The 20,756-nt window shown below is 34.5% G+C and overlaps 1 protein-coding gene and 3 non-coding genes across 4 annotated transcripts in view; 3 read left to right on the forward strand and 1 right to left on the reverse strand.

Annotated features, from left to right (window-relative positions):
- The window catches only part of LOC123876246 (alpha-N-acetylgalactosaminidase), a 71,748-nt gene extending 59,287 nt beyond the window's left edge, over positions 1 to 12,461 (reverse strand). Inside the window, exon 1 of the mRNA XM_045922440.1 lies at positions 12,271 to 12,461. The gene's annotated coding sequence lies outside the window, so the exon portion shown is untranslated. The remainder of the gene's footprint in view (positions 1 to 12,270) is intronic.
- Positions 12,462 to 18,810: 6,349 nt separating this feature from the next.
- Positions 18,811 to 18,884, forward strand: Trnan-guu. The gene has a single exon. It is a non-coding gene; the product is annotated as a tRNA-Asn (tRNA).
- A 232-nt stretch (positions 18,885 to 19,116) lies between these two features.
- Positions 19,117 to 19,204, forward strand: Trnay-gua. The gene is given in 2 exon segments: positions 19,117 to 19,153; positions 19,169 to 19,204. It is a non-coding gene; the product is annotated as a tRNA-Tyr (tRNA).
- A 174-nt stretch (positions 19,205 to 19,378) lies between these two features.
- Trnad-guc lies at positions 19,379 to 19,450 on the forward strand. The gene has a single exon. It is a non-coding gene; the product is annotated as a tRNA-Asp (tRNA).
- Positions 19,451 to 20,756: the final 1,306 nt, after the last annotated feature.

The following is a 20,756-nucleotide window of genomic DNA, read 5'->3' on the forward strand; positions in this document are numbered from 1 at the left end:
CCTTAAAAAGTTCGTACAGTTCGTGATTGTAACGAATGCGCCAAAAGTCATTATCCTTTGTTACGTTTGCTCTGCAGCATAATCCAAACAATAAAACCAAGTCACAACAATCATTTGACTGGGCTATCAAAACAATAGGACAAAAGTTATGAGTTCAAGCTTCAGTAGGTAATTGATGGCGTGCATATTACATACACAAGGTCCAATTAGAACAAGATTAGAACGGTAACAACAAACAGAACCAACTTCAATTAATACACCTACCTACAACAATCGATATATCATATCTTACTCCCAAGCTTTGTTTCAAAATTGAATTAATTTATGGGAACAACTTGAGAAAAGCCCTTTTGTAATGCACGCCCGCTAGAATAAAACAAGTTGGTATACCTTATTAAAATTATATTTAGAACACGACTAGCCTGGCAAAAAACGAACAAGACTTTTTTATAGGTGCCATAGGTGCCATATTGATTTTTTTTTTTAAATATGGCCAATGCCACTCTGGAATAATAACTTCATACCAAAATCCGAATCTTTTCAGGCATTTAGAAGTTATGAAAATATTTATTAAGAAGTTACGATGGATGGAGTACAGAAACTCACAGATAAGAGCCCCTGATAACATTATACTCCTTTTTTTGGGCCGTCGTGTCGTCGTCGTGTGGCGTCCTTTAATATCTTATTTTTAACCCCCGACCCAAAAAGAGGAGTGTTATAAGTTTGACGTGTGTATCTGTGTGTCTGCGTATTTGTGTATCTGTGTACTGTCTGTGGCACCGTAGCGCCTAAACTAATGAACCGATTTTAATTTAGTTTTTTTTGTTTCAAAGGCGGGCTTGATCGAGAGTGTTCTTAGCTATAATCCAAGAAAATCGGTTCAACCGTTTGAAAGTTATCAGCTCTTTTCTAGTAACTGTAACCTTCACTTGTCGGGGATGTTTTAAATTTTTAATTTACCCTTGTTCAGACATCTCTTTCCAAGTGATTTTTAACTGAGACTGCTAGTAAAAAACCCGGAACTTCTGAACAGATACTATCTTAAGTACCTAGGTGGGCTTTTATTTTTACACTTAGGTATATTTCTTTTAGGTTTTTATTATTATTATTTTTTACAGTTATTTTCGGGTTTATGATTTCAAAGACCCATACGATTAGACCTTACGGCTAAACCAAACAAGGTCAATAAGTAAGCCAAAGGTCATTATGGTGTCCTTGAGGGTGTTGCTGACTGTACATGTCGTGCACCCAATGCATATTTTAGCCAATGGAAAAAGATTGGAGAGCACCCAAAATAAACTTTTAGTGTTGTTACTCAAGGTTGATCTGCTGTTCAACATCAAAAGAACTTTTTCTGTAAACAAATTGGTAATACTGTATAACATTTGCATTTTGTACACCAAATTCTAGAAAGATCTAATTTTAGAATTTTTGCAGTGATGATACTAATCATCATATCATTTCAACCCATCGCTGCCCAACTACTGAGTACGGGTCACCGTTTAGTATAAAAATTTATGCCATAGCTCACCTGGCTAGCCTAATGTGGATAAGCAGAGTTCATACAGCTTTGAAATCATTATGGATAACTCTCAGGTATCCCGGTCTTAATAAGGTACATTGCAAAAGGAATAAAGTTACATTAGACCACTTCTAATTATAATTAGAAGTGGTGCCTAAGTATTAGATAATAATAATAAATAATTATTTACTTAGGCACCTACCTACGCTAACGGATTTGTATAAAATAATGCAAAATACAAGTAATTAAATATTCATTTCAGTTTCTCGTTTTGTTAACTTTATATAAGGTTGTTGAAGGCCACAATAATACCTACTAGGTATATAGCACGTAGGGGCTTTCCTAATACGTGCCCATTAATTAAGATATCTAGATAGAGAGATAGATAGATAGATAGACGATAGACGAAATCTTTATTGCACACAATAACAAGAAAAGGAGCACAACACAAAAGAAAGAAAACAGAAAAAAAAACAATTGTGTGCAAAGGCGGCCTTACTGCTTAGAGCAAACTCTACCAGGCAACCTTTGCTGAAAGGAGAACCTAGAGTTGGATAGTACCTATTATATTTTTTGCAATTTTATTTTTACTAAAATCCAATATTATTTGTTTCTATACAGTCAGCAATATTGTCACGTTTTACTTAGGTTAGCAGTGCTCAGTTCAGTGATATTTACCTCCCATTTAACGTTGTATTTGATTTATTTCTTAGTATATATATAAACTTAGGATTAACTAGTAAATACAGCCATTACAATATCAAGTCTTGTGCCTATCACTTCATCTGCAACATGTACCAACTTAGTTATAGTTATTCCAATTAATCTAAAAGATCCTAAATAGTTATACGATGTATCCAAAACAATTTTTCATGACATTTTGACACCCACCTAGTAACACTTATTATGAAGTCTATGCACCCACCAATAGCCCACAGTTGGAAAACCTACACAGGATTAGTTGAAATGTAGCTGTTTCTATTTTGTTACAAGGTTGTTAAATATGTTTATGGTATACAATGATAAATTGCTCTGTGAAATACCTAATTTTTTAAAGATTTTGACGAAACAATAAAATTAGCACAGCTATTAATTAAATTATCATAAGATTATGAGATGATTGCTAATATAATTTTAGCTAGGAAAAACTTTTTGGTAGTTCCTTAAGCTGTTTTTTATCATTATCAACTCATCACTGAGCACAGGTCTCAGAATGGGAAGGGTTCAGGCCATATTATTGGCCCGGCCGCACAAGAAAAATATTCTTTCTACTGGACAGAACGTCAGGGCTTGGTTTCACTGGCCGGCTCCGGCTAAAGTTATGAAGTTTATTTACTCCGTATTTTATTTTCGCAATTACGGGTTTCTGTATTATTATACAATGGAATACGGGGTAACCCGTAAAATACGGGGCATCCGACAATCCTAGTGGAAGTCCCTACAAGAAACCTATGCTCAGCAATTGAAGTCTATCGATTGATGATGACTAGAACCAAGTTACAAAAAAATAACACATTCTTGAGTAGTTGCATCCGACTTACAAATTGTTTCATGAATATGCAGTTAGAAATTTAGGGCGCAACGAGCGAATAACTCCGTTCTACGATACTAAACTAAGGTTCTAAATCCATTCATTGTTATGGATATTCTGATATTTGCAATCAAATTTCACGTCTCATTACATTCCCGATAATTACGTTCATGAATTTTTCATGTGGGGATTAAAAAAAATCAATTCAATTTTTTATTTCACAAATTTTAGTGACCCCACTGTACTATATGCTATGACCAGTTAAAACCCTACAGTTTACTAAGCTATTACACTGATCGCGAGAAAACTCTTATCCATTGAGGAGTTCTGCTCTTCATCTCCGAAGATATTCATCAAATCTTCATCAAATTTTATATGGGACCACCTGTTAAGTATACCCTTTCAAACAAAAAAAAAATCCAAATCGCTTCAGGCGTCTTTGAGTAATCGGGGAACACACATAAAAAATATTTAAAAAAAGATTTGAGAACCTCCTCCCTTATTTGAAGATGGTTAAAAAATTGGCTTCCCTTAGCACGGAGGGATATAATGTGGGCCAAGAACATTGCAAAGTAAATAATGGTATAACTTCATCCTTATATTTTATCCATACCCACTAATATCATCATCATCATTATTATCAACCGATAGTCGTCCACGGCTAGACATAGGACTTAGTCCACTGTGTGGGAGTCTTATAACACTGCCCATTTCGGTGCGGTCAGGTGCAGAGATAGCTTGCATACCAGAAATGTAAATAAGCCAGCCAGAAAACAAAAGAGTTCCCGCTAGATTTTTTTTTTAATTTTCGTATCATCCAACCGGATTGAACCTGGCATTGTTACGCTTTCTACTATGCAACACTGTCTTAAGTTATTATAAAATTAATATTACTTAAGTTGTTATGAAATTATTATTAAATAATATAATATTATGCAAAATTAAATTCTTGCAGTAGCTATTAAAAATTATTTCGCACAGTCCGACGGATAAATATCAGAATATAAAGTCGGGTCATGAAATGTATGACGACAGAGATGCTACACATTTTATTACGTACGTTTGCGCTAATAATTTTATTCTACAGAGAGAGATCTACAGAGACTACTTTGACTTATACTCAGACTCAATAGCTCAACGGTTATAGGAGCGGACTGAAATCTGAAAGGTCGGCGGTTCAACCCCCACCCGTTGCACTATTGTCGTAACTCGTACACACTCCTAGCACAAGCTTAACGCTTAGTTGGAGGGGAAAGGGGAATGATTAAAAATGACTATATTCTTTATAAAAAAAAAATCGAAGCTAAGATCCTAAGAATATTATAGAATTATAGAATTATCCTAAGAATAGTCCGCCAACAACACGTGTATTACCAAAGACAACACTTTGCATACCAATGGCTCTACAATAGATTCAAAGCCTTTCAAGAATGTTCTTATGCAAATCATTTAAACCTTTATTCGCTAAAGATGGCTATAATTGATGTAAATTTGACCTTGATGATGTAACATTTTATTCATATTAATTATTCTAACATTGCCAAGCTCTCAATTATTAATACATGTATATTTATGAAATGTCTTCTTTTTCCCTAAGTATTTAACAATAATAATTAGTAAAATATATATATTTTTTGCAATATTTGATAGTTTTCTATGAGGGAATTGTGCATACTCGTATACATTTCAATTAATACTGTCAGCCAAGAAAAAAATTATGTGCCTCACACTAAAATCTTGGAATCAAACTATTACTTACAATAATATTCAGAAAAAGTTTTGACTCTACCTGTGAAAAAACTTCTAGTCTTTCAATTATGTCACATATTTTGGTTATGATATAATAGGTGACCAACTGACCATATTTTGTAATCAATTATAGTCCAAGTCTACATTGTAATCAATTATAATCCAAGAACAAAAGTGACAATTATTATTTAATGATATTAAAGAATCTGATAGAATGACATCTGAAGGTAAAACTAATCTGCACTGCGTGTTTACATGTACTAATTATACGGCTATAGAAATCTAAGTTACATAATATATGTATATTATTTATTATACAATCATCTACTTTCTGTATAATACAAATATACATAATAGAATTAAATACAAATATAATTTTCTTTATACAATTAGTACATGTAAGGCTAAGGAAAAGTATACCTACTTATTTATAAAAATTGTTGCAGAATTAAAAAGTTATCTCTTTTTCACAACGAAAGATGTTTAAAATAGAAATAAGTTTTTTTTTCTCTCTCGTCTGGCTTTACAAAGATTAGCCAATGTCAAGTTTGTAGTAATTTGTAACAAGTTAATTAAACTATACAAGTATGGACCCCGTCTGTGCCGGTACTCGCCGACATACGCACGGCACCCCCTTAGAGCGCTTTCCAGTCAGTTTTAACAAAAACAACACACCAAAAAGGCAGAACACGCCCGCCAGCTAACACCAACGCAGACGAAGTCTAGAAATAAGTTTGTTATTTAATCAATTAAAAAACAGGCTCAGAACAATTTCTATCTTTCACAAAAACGCAAATAAACTTTCCTTGCTCGAAATTAATGAAGAGATTATTTTTATCTGATTGTTATTTGGTAAAAGAAATTACTACGGGTAAGTGATTTTATCAATGAAGAAAGTTTTATATTTTCGCTAATGAGGCTTCAAAGTCCAATTTTAAAGAAAAAGTATAACAAGGTCTCAAACATGTACGCTTATAGCTTTTTATCTTTTTCGTCTCTCTTTATTATTTCCACGAAAGGATCCAAGATACAACGTTTTTTAAAATTGGGCACCATTTTCGAGAAATCCAAGAATAACATTTTAAAGGTTTTAAAAACTTTTATGGAAATAAAAGGACAGTTTTTGTGATATCCAACGCTTTGCTTATCCCAATTCAGCATCTTTACTTGATTTGCTAAATACGTTATGCCAATGATCCCAAATTCTTCAATGTTTTTTGTGTTTTGAAAAGGTGGGTTTTGGTTAATCTTTGCTTTTTTCAAATCAAATATCTATATTATTGTTAGTTCCAAGTATTTTATAGTAGGTATTTCGTGTTACTAGTTTTTCCCTGTTATTTCAGTATTGAGATGCCATTTGTATTTAAAAAATTAATAAAACGTAGAATCTACATTTTTTCTGTGGATTTAGTGTCTTATCATTGTTGTTAAATTGGAGTAGAACAACAACGAGTACCTATATTGATATATAAAAATTAGATGATGCCCGCGTCTTCGTCCGCGTGGATTTAGGATTTTTTACAATCTTTGATTTTCCGAGATAAAAGTTGTCTCTCTCAGTTTTCGGGATGCAAGCTACCACTGTACCACGTATAAATCGGTTAAACGGATGGACTTTTAGGAATCCGGAACTTAAAAATGTCTTTAATTTTCCGGGATAAAAAGTAGTCTATGTTTTTCTCCGGGATGTAAGCTAACTCTGTACCAAATTACATCAAAATCGGTTGGGCCTTGAAAAGCTAGCAGACAGACAGACAGACACACTTTCTCATTTATAATATTAGTATGGATTATAGGTACGTATGTATGATAATAATATGTGTGTCAAGATAGACATTATTATATTGCGAGTATAGCATTAGCCTCTTTACTTTATCTAAAGTAAACGGCGAGGAAACCGCAATGGTTGTACAACAGTTCCGGTCATTCAGTTCCGCTAATACGAATGTGAAAGTTTTGCATAGCATGCGTACGAAAAACTCATTAAAACGTTCCCTATACACGCCTTCGTTAATAAGGCTTTAATTGTTTCACAGTCTATTGAAAGCGTCAAGGTTTAAATTATATTGATATCTGTTTTAAACCCCCGACCCAAAAAGAGCGGTGTTATAAGGTTTGACGTGTGTGTCTGTGTATCTGTCTGTAGCATCGTATCTCCTAAACTAATGAGCCGATTTTAATTTAGTTTTTTTTGTTTGAAAGGTGGCTTGATCGAGAGTGTTCTTAGCTATAATCCAAGAACATCGTTTCAGCCGTTTAAAAGTTATCAGCTCTTTTCCAGTTACTGTAACCTTCGCTTGTCGGGGGTGTTATAAATTTTGAATTTACACTTGTGCAGTTTAAAATGCAATATATCTAGGTGAACTGATGTACAAGATAAAGTTAAACAGCACTAAAACCCGGCTACTACCCGTGAACTGCCGATAGGTAGCGATAAATATAGTAAAATTGTTTTTCTATCGCTCGGCATATTTTAACATTGTACCTACTATATTTATAATTATGAACTCAGAATTTTTGCCTCTTTCATTTGATATCCCACTCGATACAATAGCAAAAAAATATTTTGGAGACCCCACTTTTTTGCATATAACATCTGTCAGGTCAACTTTTTTGATGTAAAATGTAGCCTATGTCATCAGGACCATAATAACGAATCGGTTTACACCTCATTCATCAAAATCGGCTCAAAAGTTTAGGCACTACTGTGGAACACACACAAATACAAACCTACATACATACATACCTACATAGACTGCTAAAAAAATCATAACCCTTCCTTTTAGCTTTGCCGTAGCCGGGTAAAAAATGAAATTTGTTCATTTTTGACAAAGCTTTGAAAAAGCTTCATCTATTCCAAGCTTCATTGGACCTTTAGGATAGTACCTAGTCAATAAGTGATGGTACTTCTATATTGAAAATAGGAATTTAATCAGTTTACTAGGAAAAAGATCACTTCCATAGTGTTTCAAATAAGTAGGACGTAGGTATAATGAAAAAGTTGCATATTTTCTTATGTTAATCACAAAAATAAACTATACAAACTATTTGTATTAATAAGTATTCAAATAACATCAATCATAATATCAGTGACCATATTATGTTTATTTCCCCAGATCTGTTATTCAAATGATATTATGAATTCTAACGAGTTAATTGTATTCAAGAATTCAGCCGCCAAGAGTAATTAATTTTTATCACAATTTTCGCTCGATATAAATAAAATAAGTTAGTAATAAGTTATCATGTAAAATGAACGAGATGAATAAAGATTATTATTATTAATGAATATATTCAGTACTTTAACAAAGAATAACATTTAAAGTTAGTTAGGTATTTAGAAAATAAAAAAAATTATATAAATCACGAATCAATCTACACGACCTAGCGGTTAAGGTTAATAAATAAAAATCTAATTTCTAAAAAATTCTATTTCTATTTTCTAATTCTGTAAAACCTAAAACGTAAGTGTACAATAAATAGTACCCAATTTAAATAAATGACTTTGACTTTGACTTTGTAAAACAGTCACAAAAAAGAGTCGCTCTCTTCTTCAATTTAGATTAGTTTATTTAGGTAACCACTTGGCAAATTGCGGAAAATCGAGATTATTATGAAAGGCTAATCCTTGAGGCGTCGAATAAAAAATATACAGGTGTAAATTAAAAATTTATAACACCCCCGACAAGTGAAGGTTACAGTAACTAGAAAAGAGCTGATAACTCTCAAACGGCTGAACCGATTTTCTTGGATTATAGCTAAGAACACTCTCGATCAAGCCACCTTTCAAACAAAAAAAAACTAAATTAAAATCGGTTCATTAGTTTAGGAGCTACGATGCCATAGACAGATACACAGTTACACACGTCAAACTTATAACATCCCTCTTTTTGGGTCGGGGGTTAATAATGGGTATTTATTGTCGTTTATGACAATTTACCCATAAGTGCTTATAAGCTTTGCATACAAAATTGTACTTATGTAAGTATAGTATCGCTAATATAGCCTTTGGGTTTTACAAAAAAGTAATAAAAAATAAAGTATCATGATAAAGATAAATTTATATGAAATATCCATTTAAAGTTATGTGATAACATTACATATATTGATATGCCTATCATAAATTTGAATATTATATACAGGTCTACGAATTTCACTGTGTAAAATGAGCATATAAACTTTTCTAACTAATATTATAAATAATGAAATATGATATTTGATATTGCATAAATTCAAAATAGATATTATAATTGCGCTAAATACATTCGGTTTGTTTATCCATCTATGTTACAATCATATATTTTAGATAGTTACCAACCTAGATATTTTTTACTCATATTTTACGAAATATTATATGTAAAGCTTCAATGAACCATGAACAATACATACACATAATATTGCTTGTTTAATAAAGTTAATTACTAGCTGTTTCCCGCGACATCGTCCGCGTTTCGCGTCTTTTCCAAAAAAAATCTTTTTTATAAACCTTGTCCTAACAATAACAGACACAAAAAAAAAGAATTATCCAATTTGGTCCAGTCGTTCTCAAGTTATGGCGTGATCAAGGGAAATAAGGAATCATTTTTATCAACAAGATTTGTTAAATTAATATAAATTATTTCAAAAGAATGGCAATTCACGTGAGACCTTGAAATAAGAGTCATGAATTATTTAATTATAATAGATATGTATAATATTACAAAGAACGCGCTAAATACCTATTAAAGTAATGATAAACTGTTCCCATTTCATATGAACTAGTTTTTTTGCAAAGTAACTTTTGAAGATTATATCTGCAATATTATGCAAAGTGTTAGTAAATATTTTAAAATGTTTCATCTACGTATTCTAATATTATGAAGAGGTAAAGTTTGTAAGTTTGTTTGTAGGAAGTAATCTCTGGAACTACTGAACCGATTTTGAAAACTCTTTCACCTGGTAGAAAGCCGCATTATTCCTGAGTGACATATTTTTTTAGCTCAAAATTCATATTACGTAATAAGTCATCATCATCATAAATCCATCGCCAGCTCACTACTGAGCACTATCTCAAAAAGACAAGGGTTTGGCCACAGTCCACCACGCTGGCCAAGGGCAGATTGGCAGACTCCCACACGTTTGAGAACACAATGGCGAACTCTCAGGCATGCAGATTTCCTCACGATGTTTTCCTTCACGTCTAAGCAAGTCATATTTAATTGCTTAACAAGTGTAAATTAAAAATTTATAACACCCCTGACAAGTGAAGGTTACAGTAACTAGAAAAAAGCTGATAACTTTCAAACGGTTGAACCGATTTTCTTGGATTACAGCTAAGGATCAAGCCTCCTTTCAAACAAAAAAAACTAAATTAAAATCGGTTCATTAGTTTAGGAGCTACAGACACACAGACAGATACACACGTTAAACTTATAACACCCCCTCTTTTTGGGTCGGGGGTTAAAAAGCTCATAACTGAAAAGTTAGAGGTGCGTCGTGCCCGGGATCGAGCCGTCTTAGGCTATCACAGCTTTGGCACATAATTATAAGTATCTTTAAATAAAATAAATAATACTAGATAAACCTGTGACTTCGTCCACGTTTCTGTAAAAAACCCGCAGGAACTTTGCTTTTCCGGGATAAAAAGTTGCCTATGTCAATCTCCGGGACGCAAACTACGTCTGTACCTTTCATATAAATCGGATAAACGGATAAGCCTTTAAAAATCCCGTGGGAACTGTGATTTTCCGGGCAAAAAGTCTATATCAGTCCCCGGGATGTAAGCTAACTCTGTACCTTTCATCAACATCGGTTTTAAAGCTAGCAGACAGACAGACAGACACACTTTCGCATTTATAATATTAAGTATGGAATCAATATTAATGTACGTCTAGGTATGTCTGTCAGCCAATTTATACAGTTTCGCTATGCCCATAACGGATAGGTATGAAATAATATATGCGCATTGCGTACCTGCAAAAGATATCAACGCAGCGTATGCTGTTCTGTTGCGTAACGTTTGAACTTTTATGGTAACATGGAGTCAACCATATCAATTCATCTTTAGAACATTAAAAAAAACTTTGAATAAGTACGAGTATGTTCTCATTGCAAAAATCACATTAAGTATCATATAAGTAGTAATATGAGAAACTTTTTAGTCGGCACCTCACATGTTTATTAATATAATAATAAATATAATATGTATGAGTATATAAGTAATTTCGAATAATTCTTTACGACTTGGTACTATCCAACACTAGCTTCTTCTTTCAGCAAATGTCGCCTGGTAGAGATTGCTCTAAGCAATAAGGCCGCTTCTGTTTTCTTCCTTGTCTTGTTGTGTTGTGTGCTGTTCGTTTACATGTTTTTGTGTGCAATAAAGACTTCTATCTATCTATGGATTTTCTTCGCATCTATAACGAACTCCCGGTAAAAGTTAAAAAGCTATTTAGTAATAGAAATTACAGCCTGAAGTTAAAATATTCAAATTTCCTAATTAGCACCGTTTCCGACAAAATCTATGTAAGTCATTGTATTTTCATCGACATAGAGTGAAAAGTAAAGTTTTCGGAAACCTGATAATTCTTCGATTTGTGCAATATTTTATGTTAAAATATTAAGTAGGTTAAAATTATAATATTTTATTTAATAACATAATATTTTTACAAATATGTAAAAAATAATAAAACAATAATATATTCACTATTATGCAGGTGAATAGGTTTCAGTGTTGATATTTTGTTAATTTATTGTAGAAACTCGTATATTTATGAGTTTGTTAAGAATCGGAGTAAATTATATTAAAAATACAATAAACTTAATAGAATATTATGAACATAAATAGATAAACATATACCTAACTTAAATAATATTTTTTCTTTACAGAAAACTTATTTGATAAAAAAAGCATCGTTTTCCATTATTTTTTGTATCATTTTACTATCAGAAGGAAATATCGGATAATTTTATTTTTCAATACTTGTAGCTCATTAGCAATTTTCGTACATTTCGTACAAAATAATTATTGTAGATATATCTTGCCCACCTAAATTTTTAGAAAAAACATGTAGTACCTAGATAACCGTCAAATTCATAATTTTTAGGGTTCCGTACCTCAAGAGGAAAAACGGAAGGAAAAACGGATTTATCGTGCAAAATGTTGGAAAAAATACCCGAGTACGGAACCCTCAGTGCGCGAGTCTGACTTGCACTTGGCCGGTTTTTTTTTTTCAAATATAAGGTAGTTACCAACAAACTACAAAATCTTTAACAATTAAAAAAAAATATGTGAGCACCTACTTAATACATATAATTTCTAATGATATCGGGGATCTAAATACAACAATCTTGGTGTGCATTTGCAACAAAAAAAGTTAAAACTTTTTCTACTACATAGGTAACAATCGCACGCAACGTGCAATCCGGCAATATAAGTAATTTTCTTATTAACAATTTAAACTAGATTAATTTTATTCTTTTCACTCACCGTTTACGTGGACGATGAAATGCGGAAAAATCCGTTTATCAATTTTTTTTTTAATTTTTTTAACACTTCGCGTCACTACCTAGTCTTGCGAACCACGGTGAAGGAAGTTCGATATTTGAATTTATGTCAGCGGTATGCGGGCTCTGGCGCGTGCAGTCGCGTTCCGATTGAAACGACGACTGATCGCTTCAAAAGTGTTCATTCTTTGCGCATCGGTCAACGCAGGTCGCGACTGTACCTCGATTACTGACATTCTAAATTTGAAAATATCAAGTTCCACCCTTTCCACTGTGCAATATGTTCCAACTCTTTGTATGTTTAACAGTTACCAAGCCGTAAGGTAAGGTAAAATATTTTTAGCTTCTAGCAGGTATTGGAGCACGCAACGATCGCGATCCGAGTCACGGTTGGTGCGTAAACGTATACCTACGGTCTAGTCTACGTTGAACGTTGCTAAATGACTTGAGGGAAACATGCTTTAAAAAAATTTATGGATTCAAATTATTGTAGAAAATAATGTCTAGCATCAAAAAAAAATATCATAATTCATAATCTAACAAAAGATTAAGTAATGGAATCGATAAAGGAACTATACAACACTAAACACAGGGATTATACTTCAAAAGAACTTTATATTGAAACGAATAGTACGTAGCTACTTACTATGGTAACACTGCAACGAAAAACCATAAAGCTATGTCAGTGAGAGATGTCTCTACGTGGTCTCTACATCGCCGCCCTAGATCTAACATCACCCTCCGCCCGCCCGCCCTAGAATGCGCTGACTAGCCGTAAAATAGGAAGTGCATAACTCTTACCCATGAAAGGGCTTTACCTGTACATTCTCAAACAGATTTTTATTTATTTTTATGTACCTATAATAATTTTTGATTTATTGTGCAAAATGTTGGAAAAAATACCAGAGTACGGAACCCTCAGTGCGCGAGTCTGACCCGCACTTGGCCAGTTTTTTCGAACCAAGTGCCCTGTCCATTGCCATTCAGCTTCGACATCCACTGAACTATGTCGGTTACTCTGGTTCTCCTACTGATCTCCTCATTTTTCTACGATTACGTAAAATACTGCACGTATAAAAAGCTATCCGATATAATATCATGCAGATGTTGAATATTTTAAAAGTGAATCAAAAATAACAAAATGCTAAAAGCAAATCGAGCGTTTGTATGTTTTAGCGTGCTATGTAAATAAAAATGTTTATAATGAACCACATTTCGACATACGAAAGTGTATCGTGAATACATGACCTTGCTTCTTACAGTTGCGTAACAGTTATAAGACTGGTATTACAGAACTTTAGTTAGGTATAATCTTTATATGTACAGTCAAAGGCCGTAAGTCGTTTAGCACCTTAATACTCATACTAGCTAATGCCCACGACTTCGTTCGCGTGGATGTAGGTTTGTTAAAAAATCCCGTGGGAACTCTTTGATTTTCCGGGATAAAGAGTAGCCTATGTGCGAACCCAGGGTAAAATCTATTTCCAGCCAAATCCGTTCAGCAGCTTTTGCGTGAAGGAGTAACAAACATACACACACACACTATATAATATTAGTGTGAAGTGTGATAGTGTGATTATCGTGGCACGGTTATGCACATGCATTAGTTGTTTTGGTAGTGTTTATATAAAAAGGTCATAAGTGCGACAGATTTCGATGCAATAGTTTCGCGGAACTGCTACTCGAATTCTGAGGCCGACAGTACATTCATCATCACCATCATGGTCAACCCATTACCAACCCACTACACGTATTGCATGTTTTACATTGTATGTGTTTTTTCTGTATTAATTTTGTGGTGTACAATAAAAGTACCTATATTCATACATTCATACTGTTGTACAATTTTTGACTGTCAATTGTTGGATTTGTAAGATGATGGTGGATGAGTGATGATAATAATAATTAATTCTAAAGCTGCGTAGGTTCCAAACGCGCCCAAGTTGGAGAAGAGCCCACGACTAACTCAGTAGTAGTATAGTAGAAATAAATGCGATTGACACTAGTCGTAAAGAACGGCGATCTGTGATGGAGCCAATGTTAAGCGTAATGTATCTGGTAAAGTAAGCACCGCGACATATCCGATGATTGTGGATAGCTGTCGCAACTTGTACCAGATAAGTACAAAAACAAACAAAGATTATGTGCGGGTATCCAAGACCGAGGATATCAAGTGAATCGAGGGGAACCAATGATCACAAATGGAATAGGTCCATCCATGTATTGTTGAAATCCCTTCAATGCTGCGGGCTGATTCTCTAACTCAGTGATCAACAATGAAATCAATGATAGTCACATTGGTGGGTAGGTACTATATTGCTATTTCGTCAATGGATTCAAAATAAATGTCAAATGGGCTCGGTGGATTTCATGCCATATGCATTCTCAGGATTGTTGATTACGTAATTATTATCATTAATCACTTATCCCTTGAATGCACAGATTTGTAAATCTCAAACCGATTGTCTGATTTCGAACCCGTGTCTTAGAATAATATTTATACCCATGCCACCAGGGAGCTGGCTACATTTCACTACCCATGTTATAAATACGAAAGTCTGTTTTTTAACCCCCGACCCAAAAAGAGGGGTGTTATAAGTTTGACGTGTGTATCTGTCTGTGGCATCGTAGCTTCTAAACTAATGAACCGATTTTCATTTAGTTTTTTTTTGTTTGAAAGTTGGCTTGATCGAGAGTGTTCTTAGCTATAATCCAAGAAAATCGGTTCAGCCGTTTGAAAGTTATCAGCTCTTTTCTAGTTATTACTGTAACATCACTTGTCGGGGGTGTTATAACTTTTTAATTTACCCTTGTTTTAATAGAGGGCTCTCTCCGTCACTCGTTTCCACTCGTTTCATACAATCGTAGTTCCAATTTCATTTGAATATTAAGCGACCAAAGTCCATGAAATTTTGCACATATATTCTAGAAACTAATATCTATGTCTGTGGTTTTCCAGATTTCTGTTAAAATATTCGGTTTCAAAGTTACGCGGTCTTAAAATTTTCATACAAATCTTTGAGCCCCTGTAATTTTAAAACTACATATTTTTAGAAAAATCTAAAACACCACAGACACAGATATTAGTTCCTAGAATATGTCTGCAAAATTTCATGGACTTTGGTTGCTTAACATTCAAATGAAATTGGAACTACGATTGTATGAAACGAGTGGAAACGAGTGACGGAGAGAGCCCTGTTAAATCACGCCGCAACAGAGCAACGGATTGACATGTTGTTTTGTATGGATAAAAATCTGGACAATAACATATTATCAAGGCTGCTTTATATTCCGGAAAATCATGAGTTCCCACGGGTTTTTCAAAATCTAAATTCTCGTTGACGAAGTCGACAGGACATGATTATAATATTAATGTTTTATGCAAAATTAAAGACGAATCCACGAAGAAGGAGTTGAATGAACGGATACCTAAATTTATGAGTTTATGTAAATTGATTTTATCTACCTAACGGCCCGTTCACACATGGGAGTCCGTTTTACTGGTACGTTTTTAACCGATACGTCATAAATTTATGCTGTGTTCAAACATAGGCACCGTATAACGTTCAACGGATCAGTCATTACTGGATGCGATGTGTGAACAGAAAACTCGCAGTATACCGCCACTATTCTACAAGGATGGATCTATCCGCTAAAATTCTACGTATCCGTATATTTCCTTTCCGTCCGTCCAGTATTCGATGACAAAACGGAATGTCATTTTTTTACTGAACGATATTTTTTACTGTATACAAAATACTGTGCCATGTGTGAAGTCGCTCATACAACTGCATACGCCATCGACGATAAAAAACGTACACGATAAAACGGAACAGTAAAACGGAGACATGTGTGAACCGGCCGTTAGTGGTATATTATGGGAGTGCCGATGTTATCACATTGCTAAACCGTTATCTTTATTAATAACTTTATTAAAATGTCACTAAACTCAGTTTTAACACTGGGTTTAGTGACTTTTAATAAAGTTATTAACCTTTGACGTAACAGAGACCGTCTTGAAATATAAAAAATTGCGGGCTGCAAGTTGGAATTTGTTTTTGCCTACAATTTGATATCCAGTGTCTTACTATTATACCAGCTTAATACAAGTGTGAATTAAAAATTTTATTGCACCCCCGACAAGTGAAGGTTACAGTAACTAGAAAAGAGCTGATAACTTTCAAACGGCTGAATTGATTTTCTTGGATTACAGCTAAGAATACTCTCGATCAAGCCAAGCCACCTTTCAAACAAAAGAAAACAAATTAAAATCGGTTCATTAGTTAAGGAGCTATGATGCCACAGACAGATACACACGTCAAACTTATAACACCCCCTTTTTGGATCGGGGGTTAAAAAAAGCAGAAACGTGGACACTAACAGTTGGCCTCGTCCACAAACTAAAATTCGCTCAGCGCGCTATGGAGCGAGCTATGTTGGGTATCACTCTCAGGGATAAAATCTGGAACGAGGAAATTCGCAGAAGAACAAAAGCGACCGAGATAGCTCAAAGGATTAGCAAGCTGAAGTGGCAATAGACTGTAGGCAGGTCATGTCTGTCGCAGAACAGACGGCCGATAGAGCAGATGTGTTCTGGAGTGGAGACCGCGGGCCCTGACTGGTTCCTGACTCTTGGTATCAGAACCTCGTTTCTTTTAACAGATGAAGTACTTAGTGACGTTCATGTACCTACCAGTTGTAGTTTGATATTGACAATAATCCGTTCCAATTTAAATGAACCTTAGCCGTAAAGGCGTTATACTGTAGACCGCCTTGAATTTAATACTCAATTTCCTTTCTAAACGCAAATGCTGGTGAGAACACACATAATCGCAATATTATCCGGTAACCGGTAACTAACATGACCAATACGTTTGAGTTACATTCATTTAGTGCGTTTCATCGAATAGTACCTATGGCGTTATGTTGGCTCCCCTGTCTGTTGGGTGGTCATTGGTACCATATAGGAGTGAGAAGATGCAGATTTTGTTTATTTTCATTTGATTTTCATTTCATTCATTCAGGAAAATCAAATGAAAATAAACAAAATCTGCGTCTTCTTATGCAAATATGGTGCCAATGACTTGGATAGACAGGGGAGCCAACATAACGCCATAGGTACTATTCGATGAAACGCACTATACTTGTTGTGCTCAATGCAACCAAAATAACGCTGAGTTGTTCGTAACAAATTCAGTTTAAGTGGGAATTAAATTCAGTTCATCACGAAACGCCATAGAATTCGTTTCATCTCCACATAAACTTTTGAATTTGTTTCGAACAACTCTACCTACCTTCACTGTTTTGTTCGCGTAATGTAAGCTTGGGTTTCTCATACATTTCATAAAAGATTTAAGCAATAAGCTTCAATTATCTTTTACAAGATTTTTAATATTATTATCAACTAGCTGATAGCTGATATCCGCGACTTCGTTCGCGTGGATTTAGGTTTTTCGAAATCCCGTGAGAACTCTTTGGTTTTCCGGGATAAAAAGTAGCCTATGTGCTAATCCAGGATATTATCTATCTCCATTCCGAATTTCAGCCAAATCCGTCCTGTAGTTTTTGCGTGAAGGAGTAACAAACATACATACACACACACACACACACACAAACTTTCTCCTTTATAATATTATAAGTGTGATGATATATTATAGACACTTATTTACCTACTGCCTGCCTACATACCTGTAGCACCCAGGGTAGCAGGTAGATAGGCATAGGTATAGCGAGAAGTTAGGTAATAGGGATCACACTAATATTATAAAGGAGGAAGTTTGAATGTGTGTGTGTGTTTGTTACTCCTTCACGCAAAAACTACGGGACGGATTGGGTTGAAATTTAGAATGGAGATAGATTATACCCTGGATTAGCACATAAGCTACTTTTTATCCCGGAAAATCAAAGAGTTCCCACGGGATTTTTTAAAAAACCTACTTCCACGCGAACGAAGTCGCGGGCATCAGCTAGTATGTCAATAAACTTGTGTGGATCTCTAACCCTGTAATTTTACCCAATCCATCTAACAGTGATCTAACAATTTTCGAAGACTTGACTACTCAAAATTTTCAAAATTCAAAATATTTTTATTCAATTCAATTAAACTTGACAAGTACCTACTTTTGTTGAATCGTCAAGTGCATCTACAACTGGTTCGGAACGCCTTTCCTACCGAGAAGCACCAGCAAGAAACTCGGCGGTTGCTCTTTTCAAAGATTTGATAATATTGTATATTATACAATATTATGCCATGTATAAAAGTACATAATTGAAGTCCTGCGCATTTGCTGGAGCGAATTGCAGGTCAAATCCATGCTCTTTTATCATTTACATAATCTTCGATTGTTTATTACGCTTTTTTTAAGGAGCATAATTTGAGTAGATTTTTTAAACTTGTGTAAATGCAAGTCCAAAACTCGAGTGTCTATGGTCAAGAGTACTCACCACATAAGCTCACATTTTGTACATAATTTTTTTTTATTGTCCATGGAAGAAATTATTAATTTCATTACTGTGATCATCTGCCTCCGTGGCGCAATTGGCTAGCGCGTTCGGCTGTTAACCGAAAGGTTGGTGGTTCGAGCCCACCCGGGGGCGATGATATTTTTGTTTTTACGACCACCCTATAACTTCTACCTATTTTTTTTTACATTCTTTTTAGTTTTTGTATAATTATTTAATTCATTACATTCATTTGTACAATAAATAAAAACTTTTGTGTTATTTTTTCTAAGTTTATTTTCTAAATTTTTGTTTGCCACTATAAATAGTAAAAAAAATATTTATAAAAGTGCAGAAGCTAATACATAATTTCGCTCAATTTATACAGCCTTCGATAGCTCAGTTGGTAGAGCGGTGGACTGTAGAGGAAATAAATTGATATCCATAGGTCGCTGGTTCAAATCCGGCTCGAAGGAATTCTTTTAATGTTAATTTTTTGCAGTTGTGTTTTAATACGTTTTTTTTTTGTTTTAGTTAATAATCAAAAATAGAGCACAATAGAAATATTTTCTTATAATATTAAAAATCTATATTACAATTTTCTTCAGGGTAATAAAATAATACATTTAAGTTCACATCTGCAATCACTATCCTCGGTAGTATAGTGGTAAGTATCCCCGCCTGTCACGCGGGAGACCGGGGTTCGATTCCCCGCCGGGGAGTACTTTTATTTTTTATTTCTTCAAAAATAGTTTTTTCCCTAAATATCCATTTTCCTATCCAGAACTAGATTCAATAAAACCATATTTTCAGTCATTTCAGTATGTACGAGTATGTATGTGAGCTTCTTTATTACACCATATCTTCTAAATGCCTGGGCAGATTTGGATGTAAATGGGGTTCGTTTACATCATCTCGAGTGACACTGGCTACAATTTTTTGAAAAATATCAATAGCGGTTGTGTGGCGCCATTTTCAAACGTAAAAAAGGCTTTTTAGTTAGTTTTTTGGCAAAGTTACGACTCGTCTATTAGTCATAGGTAGGCTTTCCGATATTTTCGAATACCCTCAATCAATACCCTTTCTCATGGACTAAGAACCCGCGAGGGCCCGACCTTCGTCATTCTATAAAAGCTGAAAGTTTCTCTGCGTATTGTCCCCAATACAGGGAAAAACGACGTGAAGTTTGGATCATGGTTGCTTTGGCAGACAACAGGTAACAAAGACGTACAAATAAAACCTTACGTCAATGTATAAAATCTAAATTTTTCTTTCTTTTTTAGTACTAGCCGATGCCCGCGACTTCGCCCGCGTGGATTTAGTTTTTTCGAAATCCCGTGGGAACTCTTTGATTTTCCGGGATAAAAAGTAGCCTATGTGCTAATCCAGGATATTATCTATCTCCATTCCAAATTTCAGCCAAATCCGTCCCGTAGTTTTTACGTGAAGGAGTAACAAACATACACACACACACACATACAAACTTTCGCCTTAATAATATTAGTGTGATTAGAAATTACGTCATGCATCCACGACACAGTGTCTGGCAATGCATGACAAAAAAAAAGACTTTCTACATTGACATAACACTTTATAAGTACGTCTTTGTTATCTGATATCTGCCAAAGCTACCGTGGCGTGATCCAAACTTTATAGTCGCTGATCGTTCCTCCATGTGTTGGGGAATATACGCAGGAAAACTTTCAGCTTTTATGAAGTAACAAAGGCCTAGCATTCACGAGCTCTTGCTCTATCAACCATTGCAACTCACGACAGCAAAAACAAGAAACAGTCGACATTATCCTAAAACGGTCGACCACACCCAGTTGTTGCAAAATTATACAAGTTCACGTGTCTTTGTTTATGGTGGCCTTATTACAGCCTTCACCTTTGGGGCAGAAAGTGGGGCAGAATGCGCCGTTCACTTCCTTGAAGTTGTAATTAAACTATGTTTTATTGAATCCATGCATTTTTATAAGTATTTCGATTAGGTATGCAGTATGCACTCCAAAGAGTTAATGTATATAA

The sequence above is a fragment of the Maniola jurtina genome, chromosome 21 (assembly GCF_905333055.1).
Source record: "Maniola jurtina chromosome 21, ilManJurt1.1, whole genome shotgun sequence".
Lineage (NCBI taxonomy): Eukaryota > Metazoa > Arthropoda > Insecta > Lepidoptera > Nymphalidae > Maniola > Maniola jurtina.